This window comes from Uranotaenia lowii, chromosome 3 (genome assembly GCF_029784155.1).
Source record: "Uranotaenia lowii strain MFRU-FL chromosome 3, ASM2978415v1, whole genome shotgun sequence".
Taxonomy (NCBI): domain Eukaryota; kingdom Metazoa; phylum Arthropoda; class Insecta; order Diptera; family Culicidae; genus Uranotaenia; species Uranotaenia lowii.
In genome coordinates this window covers 284,118,900-284,136,705 of record NC_073693.1, presented here as the reverse complement: position 1 = coordinate 284,136,705, position 17,806 = coordinate 284,118,900, and positions in this window count along the sequence as shown.

The following is a 17,806-nucleotide window of genomic DNA, read 5'->3' as shown; positions in this document are numbered from 1 at the left end:
GGGAGCTTCAATGCGTTGACCGTGGAAAGAGGTAGCCAGTTTACAATCCCCAGAGAACAATATTCCTGTTATCGATCTTTACTGTTATAGCTTCAACTACACGTAGCTTTTGATAACCTAGGCTGCTAAGAACATGTAGAGATACAAGACCTAAGCGTATAACTTACTTACTAACTTACTTACTAACTTACTTACTAACTTACTTACTAACTTACTTACTTCCTGAATGATCCCGCGTCGATTGTCCGGCGCATAGGGCCGTGGTAAAAGACCTCCACTGTTGACGTCTCAGTCGAGATTCTCGTCACAAGTTCCTGGGTCTGCCTCTCCTACGATGTCCTTCTGGATTCCATCAAGCCCCACTCTGCAAATCTCATTATCATCTTTTCGCAGCGTGTGCCCAATCCATCTCCACTTACGTTTCCTTATCTCGATTTCTAGCGCCCTTTGATGACACCGGCGATGAAGTTTCTCATTTTAAATCCAGTTGCCAGGCCACCAAGCGCGGATGATACTCCGCAGGCAGCGGTTCACCGTATATATGCACTAAGTTTCAAACCTGTCCAACAATACCGATTTGACATTTGAGTTTAAGATTCGGATTTTCGTTTGTAGAGAGATCAGGTGGAGACTCGCAAACGCAAATCGAGACTTTCTAAACTGGGTTTCGATGTCTTTCTTCGTACCAACATCAGGCGTTATCTGGCTACCAAGATACTGGAAGCACTCCACTTTCTCAACTTGTTGCGCAGTTATCACAAAACTGGAAGGATTTTCGGTGTTGATTTCCATCGACTTGGTCTCCGCGACATTGATTTCGAGACCCGCTGCTTGGAGCTTTCGGTGAGATCGTCGAGTTTGATGTGCATGTTTTGTTGTCTTTGGGCGAGCAAAACAATATCGCCTGCCAGATCAAGGTCGTTTAGCCGCTCCATAGTCAAACGATTTCACGACAATCCTCGGTTTGATCTACAGTCAATCGATCCGATCAAGATCTCATTCATTACGATGAGAAAAAGTAGCAGTGATAATATACATCCTTGTCTCACTCCAGCAGGTACCAGGATTGGATCGGAAGACACCGTCGTGCAAGACTTTGCAAGAAAATGCCTCGTATTGTACTTCGATAAGATGGACTAGTTTCTCTGGGACTCCTCGTCGTCTAAGAGCAGCCCAGATGTTTTCGTGGTTCAGTCGGTCAAATGCTTTTTAGAAATCAACGAAAACCAGCAGTAGAGAGTCCTGGAATTTATTGATTTGTTCCAATATGATTCGTAGCGTTGTGAGGCTGTTGTGAAGTGGTCCACACATGATCGCCCGGATCGGAATCCAGCTTGTTGCCTTCGGAGTGTAGCGTCAATTTTCTCCTGGATCCTGTTCAGGATCACTTTGCAGAGTACTTTGAGGGTTGTACAGATCAACGCTATGCCTCGCCAGTTACCGCACTCTGTCTGGTATCCTTCCTTTGGGACCTTTACGAGGATACCCTGTGTAGTGTATAGTACCGGTAGAAAATAAATATAATCATCTTGTAATGAACACTACTATTATTTTGAAATATTCATGCGTTTAATGTTTAATTATATTGTTAAATGATAATTTCCCTGTTTAGTGTGTAAAACGGTAGAAAATCCTAGAAAGAAAAGTAAGCGAAAAAAACGATAGATCTCTCTCTTTCTCTCGGGTTTTGAAGATGAATTAGCAAACGCTTGAATTCAGTTTATAGGAGATCCTAATTGAGGACGCACGCGACTCGCTTTGCTCTTCCACTTGAGCAAGTGCCGTCACGACAATGGCGTAGTCAAGACGCTCCCCAAGGGTAAGTTACATCTGTAGCTGAGTTTCTTGCCAGTTTTATTGATTCTAGCAAGAGATTGAAAGCAGGAAAGCCTGGAGAAAGGAATATTGAAATGAAAGGACAAATATGGATAATGGAGTTGGATTGAAAAAAAAGCATGGAAAAATGGAAGTGAAATATCTTGAAATAAAAAGAGGCAGTCAGTCAAAAGAAAAGGCAGTGAAAAAAAAAAAAATGATGCCTAATTATTGAGAAAATATAATTTGAAAAAAAAAGAAAAATGGCAGTGAAAAAAATTAAGCCAACTTAAAAAAAAAAAAAAAGTCAAAAGAAAAGGCAGTGAAAAAAATGAAGCCTAGTAATTAAGAAAGTATAAATTAAAAAAAAAAAAAGAAAAATGGCAGTGAAAAAAATTAAGCCAACTTAAAAAAAAAAAGTCAAAAGAAAAGGCAGTGAAAAAAATGAAGCCTAGTAATTGAAAAGTATAAATTTAAAAAAAAAAAAGAAAAATGGCAGTGAAAAAAATTAAGCCAACTTAAAAAAAAATGATGGTTAAATCTTGAAAAAAATGGAGCTTTTATAAAAAAAGAAAAAAAAAACTTGAATTGTTGGTAGAAAAAGGCAGTGAAAAAAAAGTAGCTTGAATGAATTTCTCGACAAAAAAAAAAAAAAATAAATTAAAGGGATCCCAAATTTAAAAAAAAATACAAAGTTTTGGACGAGTGAATAAATCTTGAAGAGAGGTTAGAAAGAAATCAAATAAATGAGTTCGGCATTTAAAAAAAAAAAAAAAAAGATGCTGATGGTAATAAATGTAGGCTGAATGAGATAATAAATAGAATATAAGAAAACTATAAATAAAAGAAAAAATCTTCTACTTAAAAAAAAGCAAATGGAAAAAGAAAAAAAAATCGGAAAACGAGGCAGAATGTAGGATTTGAAATATTTTTTTCAAGAATCTAAGTAATTGTCTGCAAGAATCATAATTTTAATTCAAAAAGTATTCTAAACCATGAGGCCTGGATTAAAATATCAACCTACGAATAAACTAGAAGCGAAGATGTTCATACGATTCACAATATTTTGGAATTATATTATACGATTCTTAATAACTCTTATCACGGGGCATCAAATGTGAAAGATTGTTCGAATAGCGAATCATTCATAGATTCAGCTGAACTGACAACATCAACATAAAGAGAAAAATTATCAGTGGGATTAAACGAAGACGTTTAAAGCATACAAATGGTAAATTCAATCATGTTAAAGCTACAAAATTAAAAAAAAAATATGATAAGAATTAAAAGAATTGTTTAAAGGTTAGAAAGAAATCAAATAAAAGGAGAGTTATATTATTTATTTAATAAGACGCTGATTGCGATAAATGTAGCCTAATGAATAATTATAAGGAAATAAATAGAGTAAAAAAAAATTGATGAATGAATGAATTTTAAGTGAAAAATAAAATTGGTAAAAGAAATATTTAGAGAAAAGAAAGAAAAAATACATTGAGATGAGAATGGAAAGAACTCGAATAAATGGAAAGTTAATCAAATAAATAATAATAAATAAGAAGTTGAGTGTAATAAAAGAATGTTTAGAAATAAAATAATAAGATGCTTAAATGAAAAAAAAAAAAATGAAAAAAAAACTAGATAACTGCCAACAAGAATCATTAATTTTATTTCAATAGTATTCGAAACCATGAAGTCATGAAGATTAAACTATGAATAAATTAGAACCAACAATATACAAAGAAAATGCTTTGTTAAATAGAAATGATCAAAGCGAATATAACGAAATCCAACCTCATAAAAAAAAAATCTACAAATTAAAAAAATAAACAAAACTATAATAAAAAGAGAAAGGATAAAAAAAAACACTTTTTGCTGAAAATTTAAAAAACGAAGTGATGCTTAATACCAAATATTACAACTAAAAGACTTATTATTTTGGGAAAAGATGAACAGAAAATATGAAACAAGTAGCTCTTTAATATTGAAAAGAAAAATAAAGAAGAATACTTAAAAACAGTGAACAAAGAAAGAAAAGCAAATGCAATGCTAAAACCCTGAGTTTTAAATAAATAATGTGATGCATAAAAAAAAGTAGAACCTGAAAACTCCTAACAAAACCATTTGATAGTTTTGGTATGACAAAAAGCAGCGTAGAAAAAAAATTGCAAAAAAAAGCATTATAAAGTAAAATTACGAAAATGGGTAATCATTAAAGTAAATCAGGAAATTAAAAACAAAGAAAATAAAAATAGACCTATTCAATTGAAATTGAGGCACTTTTAATCAAGGAAAACAAATAGTCGAAAATAAAGGCAGGCAATGAAACACAAACAAGAAAAAAAAAATAACCAAAGTACAATTGTTAAGATGTATCTGAGTCCATGAAAAAATACCAAAATGTCTTACTTAAGTGAGGGGCTGTTATGAATATCAAATGAAGCATTCAATAATAAATCAAAATTGTAGTACAAAACATATGAACATGTATTAAGCGGTTTGAGGAATTTAAGAATTTGTAAGGAATGAGATTGGCTCTAATATTCAACATTCGATAAATTACAGTATATAATCAAGTATTCTTTTAATGTGTTTTCTTCTGCAAAATTCATAACGATCTTTAATATCATAAAAGTATATTCGAAAAATAAATTTGGTAGAAAAACAAATGTACAATAGACGAAAATTAACTGTGGGATTCAAAGAAGACGTTTGAAGCATAAAAATGATAAATTCAATAATATTAAAAACACAAAATGACACTTTAAAGAACTTCTGAATTTTTTTTAAAATAATATATACATATATGGTTACCCTAATAACCGGAAATGAATGAATGGAAACCCAATTAAACTAAATAAGGTATTTCAAGTAAAAACTTAGGTAAAACAAAAATAATCATAAAACAGTAGAGGCGGGGGATAATGTAGTGTATAGTACCGGTAGAAAATAAATATAATCATCTTGTAATGAACACTACTATTATTTTGAAATATTCATGCGTTTAATGTTTAATTATATTGTTAAATGATAATTTCCCTGTTTAGTGTGTAAAACGGTAGAAAATCCTAGAAAGAAAAGTAAGCGAAAAAAACGATAGATCTCTCTCTTTCTCTCGGGTTTTGAAGATGAATTAGCAAACGCTTGAATTCAGTTTATAGGAGATCCTAATTGAGGACGCACGCGACTCGCTTTGCTCTTCCACTTGAGCAAGTGCCGTCACGACACCCTGCATACAGAGAGCCGGGAATGTTGCAGCATCACAGATGTCAGCAACATTTGCTGACAAGCCAGGTCCGGCTTTCAGATTCTCCATTGACGGCGGCTCTTTCTCCCTTTTCGGCTAGGGAGTTTGTCAAGGCTTTCGTGTCTCGTCTAAATACAAGTTAGTCTCACTGCCTTTTCCAGCTCCGCATATCGTAAGCGGGTAGCTGTATTGGCTGACACGGTAAATGCCTGTTCAATTCCGACTTTCGCCTTTCTCCGATCATCGACCATCTTCCAGGTTTCATCCGACGTCCATGATGTAGATGTGGTCACTTTGATTTCTGTTCGGCCATCTCGAGGTACCCAAGGGACCTTATGTGCTGGTCGATGGGAGAAAAGCGATCCACCGATCAGCATGTTGATGTTGCCACAAAATTCTACAAACACCTCTTCGTCTTCACTAATCTGTTCTAGACCGTGGCGCCCCATGATACGCTCAAGGTCCTGATTGTCGGAGCCAATTTTTGCGTTGAAGATGCCTAAGCAGGGGTGTCAGGTGTCCTGATTTATCAGGATTTGTCCTGATTTTTGAGAGACCGTCCTGATTTTTCAAAAACGCTTGAATTGTCCTGATTTTTGAAAAATGACCCTTAAAATGTCCTGATTAGTCCTGATTTTTGAAAAATATCCAAAACATAACTAAATTTATTGTTAAATGATGAGAACATCAAACAAATCTTAAATAAAATAGTTTAACCAGTTGAACCAATGAGATTCTTTGATTCAAATTACATTAAAATGAGGTTTTTCGATATTAACTGCAGGCCAGCCAAGGTTATTCTCGCTTCAGTTGCATAATTCGAGGCGTCTTCAGCACCTATATTTCGCCTCTAGTTATGCAATCTAAGCAGAACTGCATTTTGTTTTCAGCCATTTGGGGGTGTCCTGAAAAATCCTGATTTTTTCTTCGCGGTGTCCTGATTATTGACAAAACGACCTGGCACCTCTGTGCCTAAGTGAAAACTTATAACGCATCGTAAGACAACCAAAAAGATCGTCAGTTATGTTGGAGAATAGTTGATGTCTCAGATGGAGGTCATAAAATGTCTTTTAGAGCTTTCTGTTTAGCGTGACTTGGATTTTTCCGTAAAGAATCCAATGAGAACCCCAATTTAAATTACTTCTCATTGAAAATTTGCACTAAATAGATACAGTCGAACACCTGAAAAACTGATAGAATCCTTTGTACCTACATTATTACAACATTTTTTCTCGTTCTACTTTGGTAACAACGTTGACCAAGAAGGCACTTGAATACCTATTGAACAGACAGTATTCGGGATCTACTAACACAATAGTGACTAGCACGATTACCTCTAAAGTATGTCCTCATATGAGTGACAGAAAATCTGCTGTTCAGCCGAGCGTAACCAGAAATTTACGACCGTCAACAATCAGTAGCTTAAATAGGTAGTGGATGCGGTGCCCCATGGCCAGGGTTTGCGCATTAAGGTATAGTACATCATCTAGGAAAAAGGGTAGGGTTCTCGGCTGTATCATTCAGTTCCGAAACAACCATCTGCAACAAATTATGTGCAGCTTCATACGCAGCCAAGGTTCCAGCAGCATGTAGTGATATGGAGACAGACAAACAGAAAAAAAAGAGCGACAAGCTTCAGGTCTCGAAGATTATGGCCCTTGCACGTAACACGCTTGAATAGATTTGCAAAGGAAACGAGCCTATGGATAGATTTAGGTACACAGAAGGGCGGGGGTTTTTTTCTCGGTTCCAATAGTGGCTCTGAGAAAAACTTACCCCCAATTGAAAACCATTAGGGCGTAGTTCCCCTCTCAATGCGCCGGCATTCTGAACTGCCCCTGTGCCTCTCGGGGGGAGTAACACACAATAAATCGAGAGTAGTAATAAGCCTATGTAGAATTTGGCGTGACGACAACGGCGCGGTGAAAAGCCAAACACGCCGCCCCGTACGGCTAGAACTTTAGACCAGTAACGAAAAATTCACACGTTTCGATTGAATGGCATTAGCATAAATTTGAACTGCAGCTTGCCTGTTGTTGCTTGCCGGTGGTCCTCCGTACGAAAATATCTATGAATGACCATCGAAAAAAAAACACAAATGTAGGCATACACAGTTTTCCCATAGCGTTCCCTCCGTTTTCTATGAATCAGGTGTACTTACTGCTTGCTGCTGCAAAACCCTTGCGTTTGGCGAGAACAATTACATCCAACCTCCTCCCACACTCTCGGCTGGCTTTCGGGGCTTTCGGCAGGTTATTTAGTATGCACTGGCACCTGTATCTCATGGACATTGTACGTGGACCCAGCGCTCTTTCAGGCGGGCAGGCAGGAGTACAAACAAACTTAGTTGCTGCGTTCTGATGTGAGTAGGTAGTATTTGTTCTGCTGATGCATGCATGAGAGGCCCTCATTCAAAGGGGCAACCCCAATTTTTAATTGGACTGATATGCAGCAGCCGCTTTTGGTTGTTTCTCGTCGGGGAAAACGGATGTAGTCGGTGAATATTTGAATGAATAGGTTCGAGATTAGGAACTCATGATTTGCTGATGATAAAACGTAGTAGGTTCTTATCAATTCGCTAAGATTTGAGGTTAGTTTCAACGCCACTTATAAAATTGTCAAAAATACATTTAATCATGAAAACAAATTTGAATTGTGTGTCCGAATGGCTTTAAACTTACGTTCGTACAAATTATAAGTAAAGTGATTGAACTAGTTGTTATGTAAAAAAATATATGTGCCATCTCCTTCATCAATGCACAATTCCCAGAAAAACCTTTGAAGGGCTTGAACAACACGAGATCGTGAAAACTCGTGTTTCAATGCCAATTTCCTCTAAAATAATAAAAAATAGTATTTTACATTTTAGTGTTCAAATGGGATGGAATTTATTCAAAAGTAAAGATTAGTTTAGAAAACTTTGAGGAAAATTATTTTCAACCCCATGTATAGGAAAATGTACTGATTTATAAGAAAATTTCAAAGTGATCAATAAAAAAATATTAAAGTTATCATAAAAGTATCGGACAACACTGTAAAAAATCTCTGTCTTTTGGGCCCTTCAACGCATGCGCTGCTTAAGAATAAGAACAATTCTGTCTTTTTCTCTCCTTAAAAAAAAATTCGCCATGTATGAAAATTTGCCACGTAATTCGGGGGCTTTCTCCCATCAAATGCACTATTACTGAATAGAGACATCCATCGGTCTGGAACACTTTTTTCAAGTTGAGTGGACTAAGAAATCGGGGGATTGAGATAAAGGGAAAAGATATGTCAATGATCACACAAATTGTGCAGCCAATGATTGAAATTGTGGTAATTTGTGGCAATTTGTGCGGGAAAATGAGAAGATTTGAGTTAATATGAGAGAAACCGGTGCTCAGAAAGGGAGGAAGAGAGAGAGAGAGAGAGAGAGAAAATGTGCGAATTGTTGCAAATTGTTGCAAATCAGTTGTGGAATTTTGATCATAATTATTCCAAATGCAAAGAATTCTCTCTCTTTTGTAATCCCCCGAAAAAATCATTTTAATTTAGAATTCGCTTCAGAAAAATTTCAAAACTTTGAATGTCTCACTTTATAACTTAAATGTATTAAACTAATCATTCAAACGTAAATATTTGATAAACATTTTTCAAGAAATATACTCTCGACCTGCTTTATGGCAAAACCAGCTTAACGTGAATAACAAAAAATTGTTAAAAAATTTTAACACCAATTAGTCTCGCAAACGCCACCAAATTGTAAATCATAACTTGAGGGGAATCATGGGCCACAAAATGTGGGGTATCATGGGGTACCTATATCTTAGCGGTTTGATGGCAATGCAAAAAAAAAATGATAAAATATTTTTTAAACTGCTATGTTTTCTTATGCGAAATTTTGACTTAGAAAAAATCAATAAATTCTTTTGAATGTTATAGATACGTACACTATGGCAAAACTTTCAGGGGGCAGTTTTTTTTTTTAAATTAATTGATCCTATCCTCCTTTACTTTTAAAGCTACCTCAGCTGAAATAGAGCTGTAGATTTGATGAATGAATTATGAATACTGTTTTGGGCAAACTTATAAACTTTGTATGATATTTGGACAACCAAGTAACAAATTAGGTCACTCTCAAAATGGTAGATTAGGATGTGCAGAACAAACTTTTGTATGGGGCCGACTGAAAAAAAAAAAAATATTTGGAGGTTCCGCAAGCGCGATCTATGAAAAAAGTCCACTTTCAAAAGATATGATTTTAAATAAATTCTGGGTCCAACAATTTTCATGAAATTTATATATTTTATATTTTTTTAATTTTGTCCGAGTTAAATACTACACGTAAATAATGAAAAATGAACCAAATTTGAATCGAAATGTAAAACAAGCAAGCTATTTCCAAGAAAAAAAATTTTTTTGGTCCAAAAATTTTGAATTCAACTGACCAGATGAGTAGGCGATGCCTGTAGCCGACCGCACGCGTTTTACTCTTTGTCCGCGAAAATTCTATAAAATACTAAATTTAAAATCAAAATGTGGGAATAAAATTGTTTAAAAGTGTATCAAAGTGAAGGCTGGGATAGTGTGTAAAAGTTTATACCGGAGAAATCCCGGTATGGGTCGTGGTTTTTGTTATCTGGTTCTAGCCAAGAACGTGTTTTTTTTTTTTTCTTTTTTTTTTTCTTTTTTTTTTCTTTTTTTTTCGTGCTCGTCATTTTTTCCGGAAAATGGGCAGTTTTCAAGTGAAACTATCAGTTGTATACGCGAAAAATACTGTCGCCGAATGATCGGGAGCAGGTTGTATTAGTTGTGTTAGGCTAATGTTAAAAAAAGTGATTTTGGGTTTGTGCATCGAAGATTTTGTTTCTGGAAAACAAAGTGTTGTGCAATTCAGGGGAATGCACGATTGCATCCAATATTCATTCAACTGGCGAAAAATATCAGAGTGCGGGCTTATATTTAGAAATTTGAGTGTCCGGATATGAACTGCGGTTGAAAATAATGAATTTATGGTGACTTTGGGTAGTGCGTTTCTTTGTTTCTTTCCCATGAAATGTGTTTGCCACACGCTTGTCCTTTGGTTGCCAACGGAGGTTAAAGGCATGCTATGTTTTTTTTCGGTGATCATGCTCAAACAGCATTTTCTGAAGTACCAATGAAGTTTTGAGGGAGGTAGCTGCACTAAGATAAGTATCATTAAATGTAAAATTATTAAAACTTTTTTAAACAAATATTTCTAAGATGCCGTTTATTTAATCCTTTTATAATAATTCTGCTTTTCGAATTTGAACGGAATGCTTCTACTTGTTCATTGTGTTCTGAACACACAATTTATTTGTGATGGGTCTGATTATATTGAATTTACTTTACTAAACTTACAGAAAAATCAGTTTAATCGTTTAGTAAAATACTTTTGAATCTTACCCAAATTATTGTAAAAACCTTTCGAGCTCTCGAAGACCCCGAAAGGTTTTTGGTTCTATTAATGTTTTTTTTTGTTCTTTTTACTTTCAAGAGCGAGTAAAGGCGCTTGATCCTTGGTCGATGACCAGAAATGATGGTACACAGAAATCAATAAATAATATCACCATTTTTAATATTAAATGATTTTAAGTTCTCCAGATGATAAACCTTGTTTGCTGATCATGAACCTTGTTTAAAGATTTCGGTGTACAAAATAACTCATTTCCAGCCGTTGAAAGAAAGGTCATGTTTCATAGGTTCCCTTATCATCAAGAACCACTTTTTAGCTCGTGCTTCCACCGCAATGCCCCTCGGAGCGTATGGTACTGGTGGTCCACGCTCCTTCCTTTTCCTTGTTCCTGACGTCTCTGCGTTCTCTGCTCCACAGTAGGCCCGACCATTTTATGTTTTAAATTATTTTAATGTTTCTATGTTAACAAAATTAAAAGCATAAACAAAGACAAGATGACACTGACCAAAATGTGTAAAATATTTTTGATACCAATGCCATCAAAAGATGCGGATTTTTGTGCACTTAAACTTTGCTAAACAAAGCATGTTGTTTGTATCATCGTGTGAAAAGCTATTTACGGTTCAATGCTTAGTAAAAATCACAATTTAGGATATTTTTTTTATTTAATTTATAAAATTTGTCTTAATAAATACCTACTTTAAAATCAAAATATTTGCAAAAAAGACTTGGATGGTTTAAGAAAGTCATCAAAAGGCCATTTCTTGATTATGTAGATTCTATTAAAATTTCAATTAAGACTAACATTTCACCTGAAGACTGCAACTCGATTGGACTTAAAACAAAAAAGTTATGGCTGTTCAAAGATTGTATTTTTTTGTAAATTTTTGGACCAAAAAAATTTGTTTTCTTGGAAATAGCTTGCTTGTTTTTCATCTCGATTCAAATTTAGTTCATTTTTCATTTTTTACGTGTAGTATTTAACTTGAAAAAAATTAAAAAAATATAAAATATATAAATTTCATAAAAATTTTTGGACCCAGAATTTATTTAAAATCAAATCTTTTGAAAGTGGACTTTTTTCATAGATCGCGCTTGCGGAACCTCCAAACATATTTTTTTCAGTCGGCCCCATACAAAAGTTTGTTCTGCACTTCCTAATCTACCATTTGGAAGGTGAGCCTCCAGATTCCCAGAAGTTATGCAATTTTGGGACACCCTAATGTACAGTTGCGTTCAAAAAAGAATGAAATCGCGTGAAGCTGCGCACCCACTTCCAACTTTGACAAGCTGCCATTTCTTTCTCGGTTTTCTACTTGGCACCATTTTTGATCACGTTCATCGATTTTAACAAAACTTGACCAAGTACTAGATCATACATTTCACCATCTTTGGACAAAATTTCAAGATTTTTCAATGAAAATTGTCAAAGATACAGCAAATTTAGTGAAGCAATTCCAAATTTCCCTTTTTTTCGAGAATAGCTGTATCTTTGTTTCCAGTCATTGTAAAGACAAATTTTGTAGAGCGTTAGTTGGATAATTGAACTAGAATGTGTGAATATTTTATGAAAAAATATCAATCGAGAGAGAAATGGGAGCTTGTCAAAGTTAGAAGTGGGTGCGCAGCTTCACACGTTTTCATTCTTTTTTTAACGCAACTGTATGTTGGTTATCCACCATGGGTGCACAGATTCACCGCAGTTTCTGCCTCAACATAAGTTATGGATTGATGGGTTGATTAACTTGAGTTACTTTAATTGTATTTCCAAACAAATGATTTATTTTTTATAATTGGAAAATGAATCGAATAGTTTTATGTTTTCTTATACAAATTCAATATGGAAAAGGTAGGAAGTTCTTAAGTTGATAAAATAATTTTTATGGAGAAATAATAAAAAAAAATTTTATCCAATTTTTCTGATACAAACTTCAATGAGTTTCTAAATTATCCCAGCTGTTTATTAAAAAAAATGAAATCAATGATCATGGTGAAAACCACCAGAGAAGTATGAAAATTGAAATTTGGATCTTGGCTTAAATAGAAAATAATACAAATAAACCAAAAACATCATATAGGTCAAAAACTGGCATTAAAAATTTCAGTCTGTCGAAAATAACGACAGAAAACGAATTTTTTATTGGATAGAAAAAATGTCTTATCTTTTCTTGAACCCACCACGTTCAAATAAATAAAAAATAATATTTCTACATCTATAGCCCTGGAATCTCAAGGTAAAGATTTAAATTCTATGAATCAATTGTCTCTCATGAAACTTGAAAGTGGAACTATTCAGTTTAGCTTTTTTTATACATCAAGAGGAAGAATTACTCTAATGGATAAAATTCTAAGAAGAAAACCCCAATTCGTCTTCGGCAACGTTGCCCATATTTGATAAACGGTCTAATGTGCCATGAACAACAATGCGAGAAAACGCAAAACAAGTGTTTTAACCATTATATTGCATCCTAATACTCAAAATAAAGTAGATTATTGTGCATAACAATCATTGTAGGTGTAGGACCTAGGCGGTTGAGTTAAATTGCAAATTTAGATAAAAAATTTATGAAAAAAAAATTTCAATCTCAGTAGCCACTTTATCAAATATAACTTGAACAAAAGTTGACAAATAGCTCTGAATTTGCCTGATTTGCATACGTTTTCAAATATTGCTGCGGTTCTCTTCTACAAAATGGCTTTGAATTATTAAAAAAAAACTATGAAAGCTCTAGTGAAAGCGAAAAGGAGGATGAAGTTAGTAGCAGACGCTTTCCAGAGCATAAGAGGCCAAAAAAGGAAGAGGCTTCGTTGGAAATTAAGCGAGTGAGACGCAAAGCATCCGATGCTGCCTGGCTGCTCAAGCCATTTTCGAACAAACAATTAACAGCGAAAACTAGAGAAAAAAATTCATTGCCAACTGCTGTTTACGATTCTCGCCTAGGATACATAAACATCCTGTCAAGTGCCGTAGGCTTTGTTTACCTTTCTACTTTTTGAATAACGAGTTCTGGAATAGTGTGGTGTTTGTTCGTCACCTTTCTTTGTACCTCATTGATTAAAGACCACGAAGAAAAATTCGGAATATGTATACCGAAAATAATTAGAAGGTGAAATTTACCGAGATAACGAGGTGAACGCTCATGAAAGCCAAAAAGGTAACTTCTACCTCATCGAGGTGAAACTCACCTCACAGCTAGGTAAAATTAACCTGAATCGCGGTTGGAAAAAAACGGTTGGAATTCACCGAGAAAAAAGGTGAATCAAAAAAGGTAAATCTTACCTCGTAGCGAGGTGAAGTTCGCCTGAATTGAGCTTAATAAAAAAATATAATTCACCTAGAAAAAAGATAAATCCAAATATGGTAAAATTTACCTCATAGCAAGGTGAAATTGACCTGGATTGAGTTAACAAAACGGTACAATTAATTCCGACTAAAAGTAACTATTTGCCGAATCCGTTTATTGAGATTAAGCTGTTTGTCGTTCAGAATGGAAGTTTTTTCGTTGGTCATTAGCATAAGTTTTAATCGAATTTAAATGTCTTTTTATTCAAACTAAATATATAAAAGAAAACTGCAACATTTTAATAATAAATTAAATGTTTTCACTTTTTTTCTATAGGTAAAATGGGTAATTTTTACATAAAATGTGTATATTCAATCATTCAAATCTCTATTAGTTCCACCGACGTCCCCGCTAATTTCAAATGGAAATGGTTCTGCTTATCCTCAAAAATCATCACAAAAAAGGGGGTGTTGCGAAAATGTGCACTTTTCGATGGACGAGCCTTCCAAAATTGCCAATAAAATACACTAATACTTTTTTGCTAGGTGAATGCGAAAAAGCTAAAATTTACCTTTTTGCTAGGTGAATAAAAAAAAAGGTAAAATTTACCTCGAAAGAAGGATGGAAAAAAATCACCTCGCAATAAGGTAAATTTTACCTTTTTTTCCGTGTACTTTATCTAAGAAACCACTGGAAAAAATTGTAGAAATTTAATGTCTTTGATTTATTGGATGTGTTGTGTTTTATTATGTAGCAAGTTCACTGGTGTTGGGAAATAGTGGTAGAAATTTTATCACTTTTTGCACATTTTGTAAATTTTGCCATGCAAAAACATTTTCAAGATCTGCGGCCTTCCAGTTTTTTAACAACACGTGTTGTAGTTTCGCATGCTTTGATGCAAAAATAGCATTATTTCTATCACCTAGAGCAAGTTCACTGGTGTTGGGAAATAGTGGTAGAAATTTTGTCAATTCTGGCACATTTTGAAAATTTTGCCATGCAAAAACATTTTCAAGATCTGTGGCCTTCAAGTTTTTTAACAACATGTGTTGTAGTTTCGCATGCTGTCATGCAAAAATAGCAATATTTCTATCACATACGGCTGAAATAGAAACAGTGCTGTAAAAAAATACAACGCCCAAAGATCTTGAAAACATTTTTGCATGGTAAATTTTTCAAAATGTCAAAATTTCTGCTACTTTTTCCCAACACCAGTGAACTTGCTCTAAGTTTCATTATAAGATTCATAACATTTGAGTTAAAGCACACAAGCGGCATACGAAAAAACAAGGTATCAAATAGTCGAGGGGGTTCAAATCTGGACTGCTAGGAAGCCTAAGATCCTTCGGTAAAAACTTCACTTTCCCCCCGGTCCTATCTGGGTCCGTTTTGAGGTATGGCATCTTGTTGAAAGAAAAAATTCTCGGGTTCACCTAAGTTTGCCAGAATCCACGGAAGCAACTCATTCCTCAAAATGACCATGTAGACTTCAATTTTACCTTTTACTCCAGCTTTTATGAAAACAAGAAGCATCTTCAACGCATTCGAATTCCAATTTGAAAGTTTAACTTGAACGGCATTCTTGAGACCGACAAAGTTACATACATATATCATTCTTTAAGTCTTTCTTATTGAGCTGCAGTGACACAAAAACATTTAACAAAAATTGTGGGAGGTTTACTTAACGCCTAAAAAATGTGTCTTCCCTTAAATAAAATTTGACTTAATGGAACGTCATAGCCGTTAGATGAAACATAAAACATGAATCGTCATTTCAATCCAATGAATGAAGAATTTAAAAATTTTACTTTTCTTATGCTTTAACACTTTTGATAGCCAATAGAAAAAAGATAAATCCAAATATGGTAAAATTTACCTCATAGCAAGGTGAAATTGACCTGGATTGAGTTAACAAAACGGTACAATTAATTCCGACTAAAAGTAACTATTTGCCGAATCCGTTTATTGAGATTAAGCTGTTTGTCGTTCAGAATGGAAGTTTTTTCGTTGGTCATTAGCATAAGTTTTAATCGAATTTAAATGTCTTTTTATTCAAACTAAATATATAAAAGAAAACTGCAACATTTTAATAATAAATTAAATGTTTTCACTTTTTTTCTATAGGTAAAATGGGTAATTTTTACATAAAATGTGTATATTCAATCATTCAAATCTCTATTAGTTCCACCGACGTCCCCGCTAATTTCAAATGGAAATGGTTCTGCTTATCCTCAAAAATCATCACAAAAAAGGGGGTGTTGCGAAAATGTGCACTTTTCGATGGACGAGCCTTCCAAAATTGCCAATAAAATACACTAATACTTTTTTGCTAGGTGAATGCGAAAAAGCTAAAATTTACCTTTTTGCTAGGTGAATAAAAAAAAAGGTAAAATTTACCTCGAAAGAAGGATGGAAAAAAATCACCTCGCAATAAGGTAAATTTTACCTTTTTTTCCGTGTACTTTATCTAAGAAACCACTGGAAAAAATTGTAGAAATTTAATGTCTTTGATTTATTGGATGTGTTGTGTTTTATTATGTAGCAAGTTCACTGGTGTTGGGAAATAGTGGTAGAAATTTTATCACTTTTTGCACATTTTGTAAATTTTGCCATGCAAAAACATTTTCAAGATCTGCGGCCTTCCAGTTTTTTAACAACACGTGTTGTAGTTTCGCATGCTTTGATGCAAAAATAGCATTATTTCTATCACCTAGAGCAAGTTCACTGGTGTTGGGAAATAGTGGTAGAAATTTTGTCAATTCTGGCACATTTTGAAAATTTTGCCATGCAAAAACATTTTCAAGATCTGTGGCCTTCAAGTTTTTTAACAACATGTGTTGTAGTTTCGCATGCTGTCATGCAAAAATAGCAATATTTCTATCACATACGGCTGAAATAGAAACAGTGCTGTAAAAAAATACAACGCCCAAAGATCTTGAAAACATTTTTGCATGGTAAATTTTTCAAAATGTCAAAATTTCTGCTACTTTTTCCCAACACCAGTGAACTTGCTCTAAGTTTCATTATAAGATTCATAACATTTGAGTTAAAGCACACAAGCGGCATACGAAAAAACAAGGTATCAAATAGTCGAGGGGGTTCAAATCTGGACTGCTAGGAAGCCTAAGATCCTTCGGTAAAAACTTCACTTTCCCCCCGGTCCTATCTGGGTCCGTTTTGAGGTATGGCATCTTGTTGAAAGAAAAAATTCTCGGGTTCACCTAAGTTTGCCAGAATCCACGGAAGCAACTCATTCCTCAAAATGACCATGTAGACTTCAATTTTACCTTTTACTCCAGCTTTTATGAAAACAAGAAGCATCTTCAACGCATTCGAATTCCAATTTGAAAGTTTAACTTGAACGGCATTCTTGAGACCGACAAAGTTACATACATATATCATTCTTTAAGTCTTTCTTATTGAGCTGCAGTGACACAAAAACATTTAACAAAAATTGTGGGAGGTTTACTTAACGCCTAAAAAATGTGTCTTCCCTTAAATAAAATTTGACTTAATGGAACGTCATAGCCGTTAGATGAAACATAAAACATTAATCGTCATTTCAATCCAATGAATGAAGAATTTAAAAATTTTACTTTTCTTATGCTTTAACACTTTTGATAGCCAATAAATAACAATTCTTGTTAATTAAATAACGCAGCCTCTATCCCTTTGCACATTTAACCCTAACCACAAATTCCCATTTGACGTACATTTTACTGCAGCTATCCACTATTTGAAAGTCAAATTATAAACCCAGACCCGTTACGGGAAGTGATTTTATGCATTCTGTGACGGATCGTCGTTGTCAAGCGTCGTCATCGTTGTTGTTGTCATCAGATGTCGGCGGCGGCGTGGCACTAGGCTTTCCTGCTTTCTTTTATTGATATTTAAATGCCTATACCTACCTCCACTTGGACATTTCCTTTTTGCCGTTTCACCACACGTGAAAAAGTCCATACTTTATGAATGAACCCGCTCTCCCTTTGTCCCGTTTCCATTGACTTATCTGCTTCACCCTAAATCGGTTTTGACCATTCAGTCGGA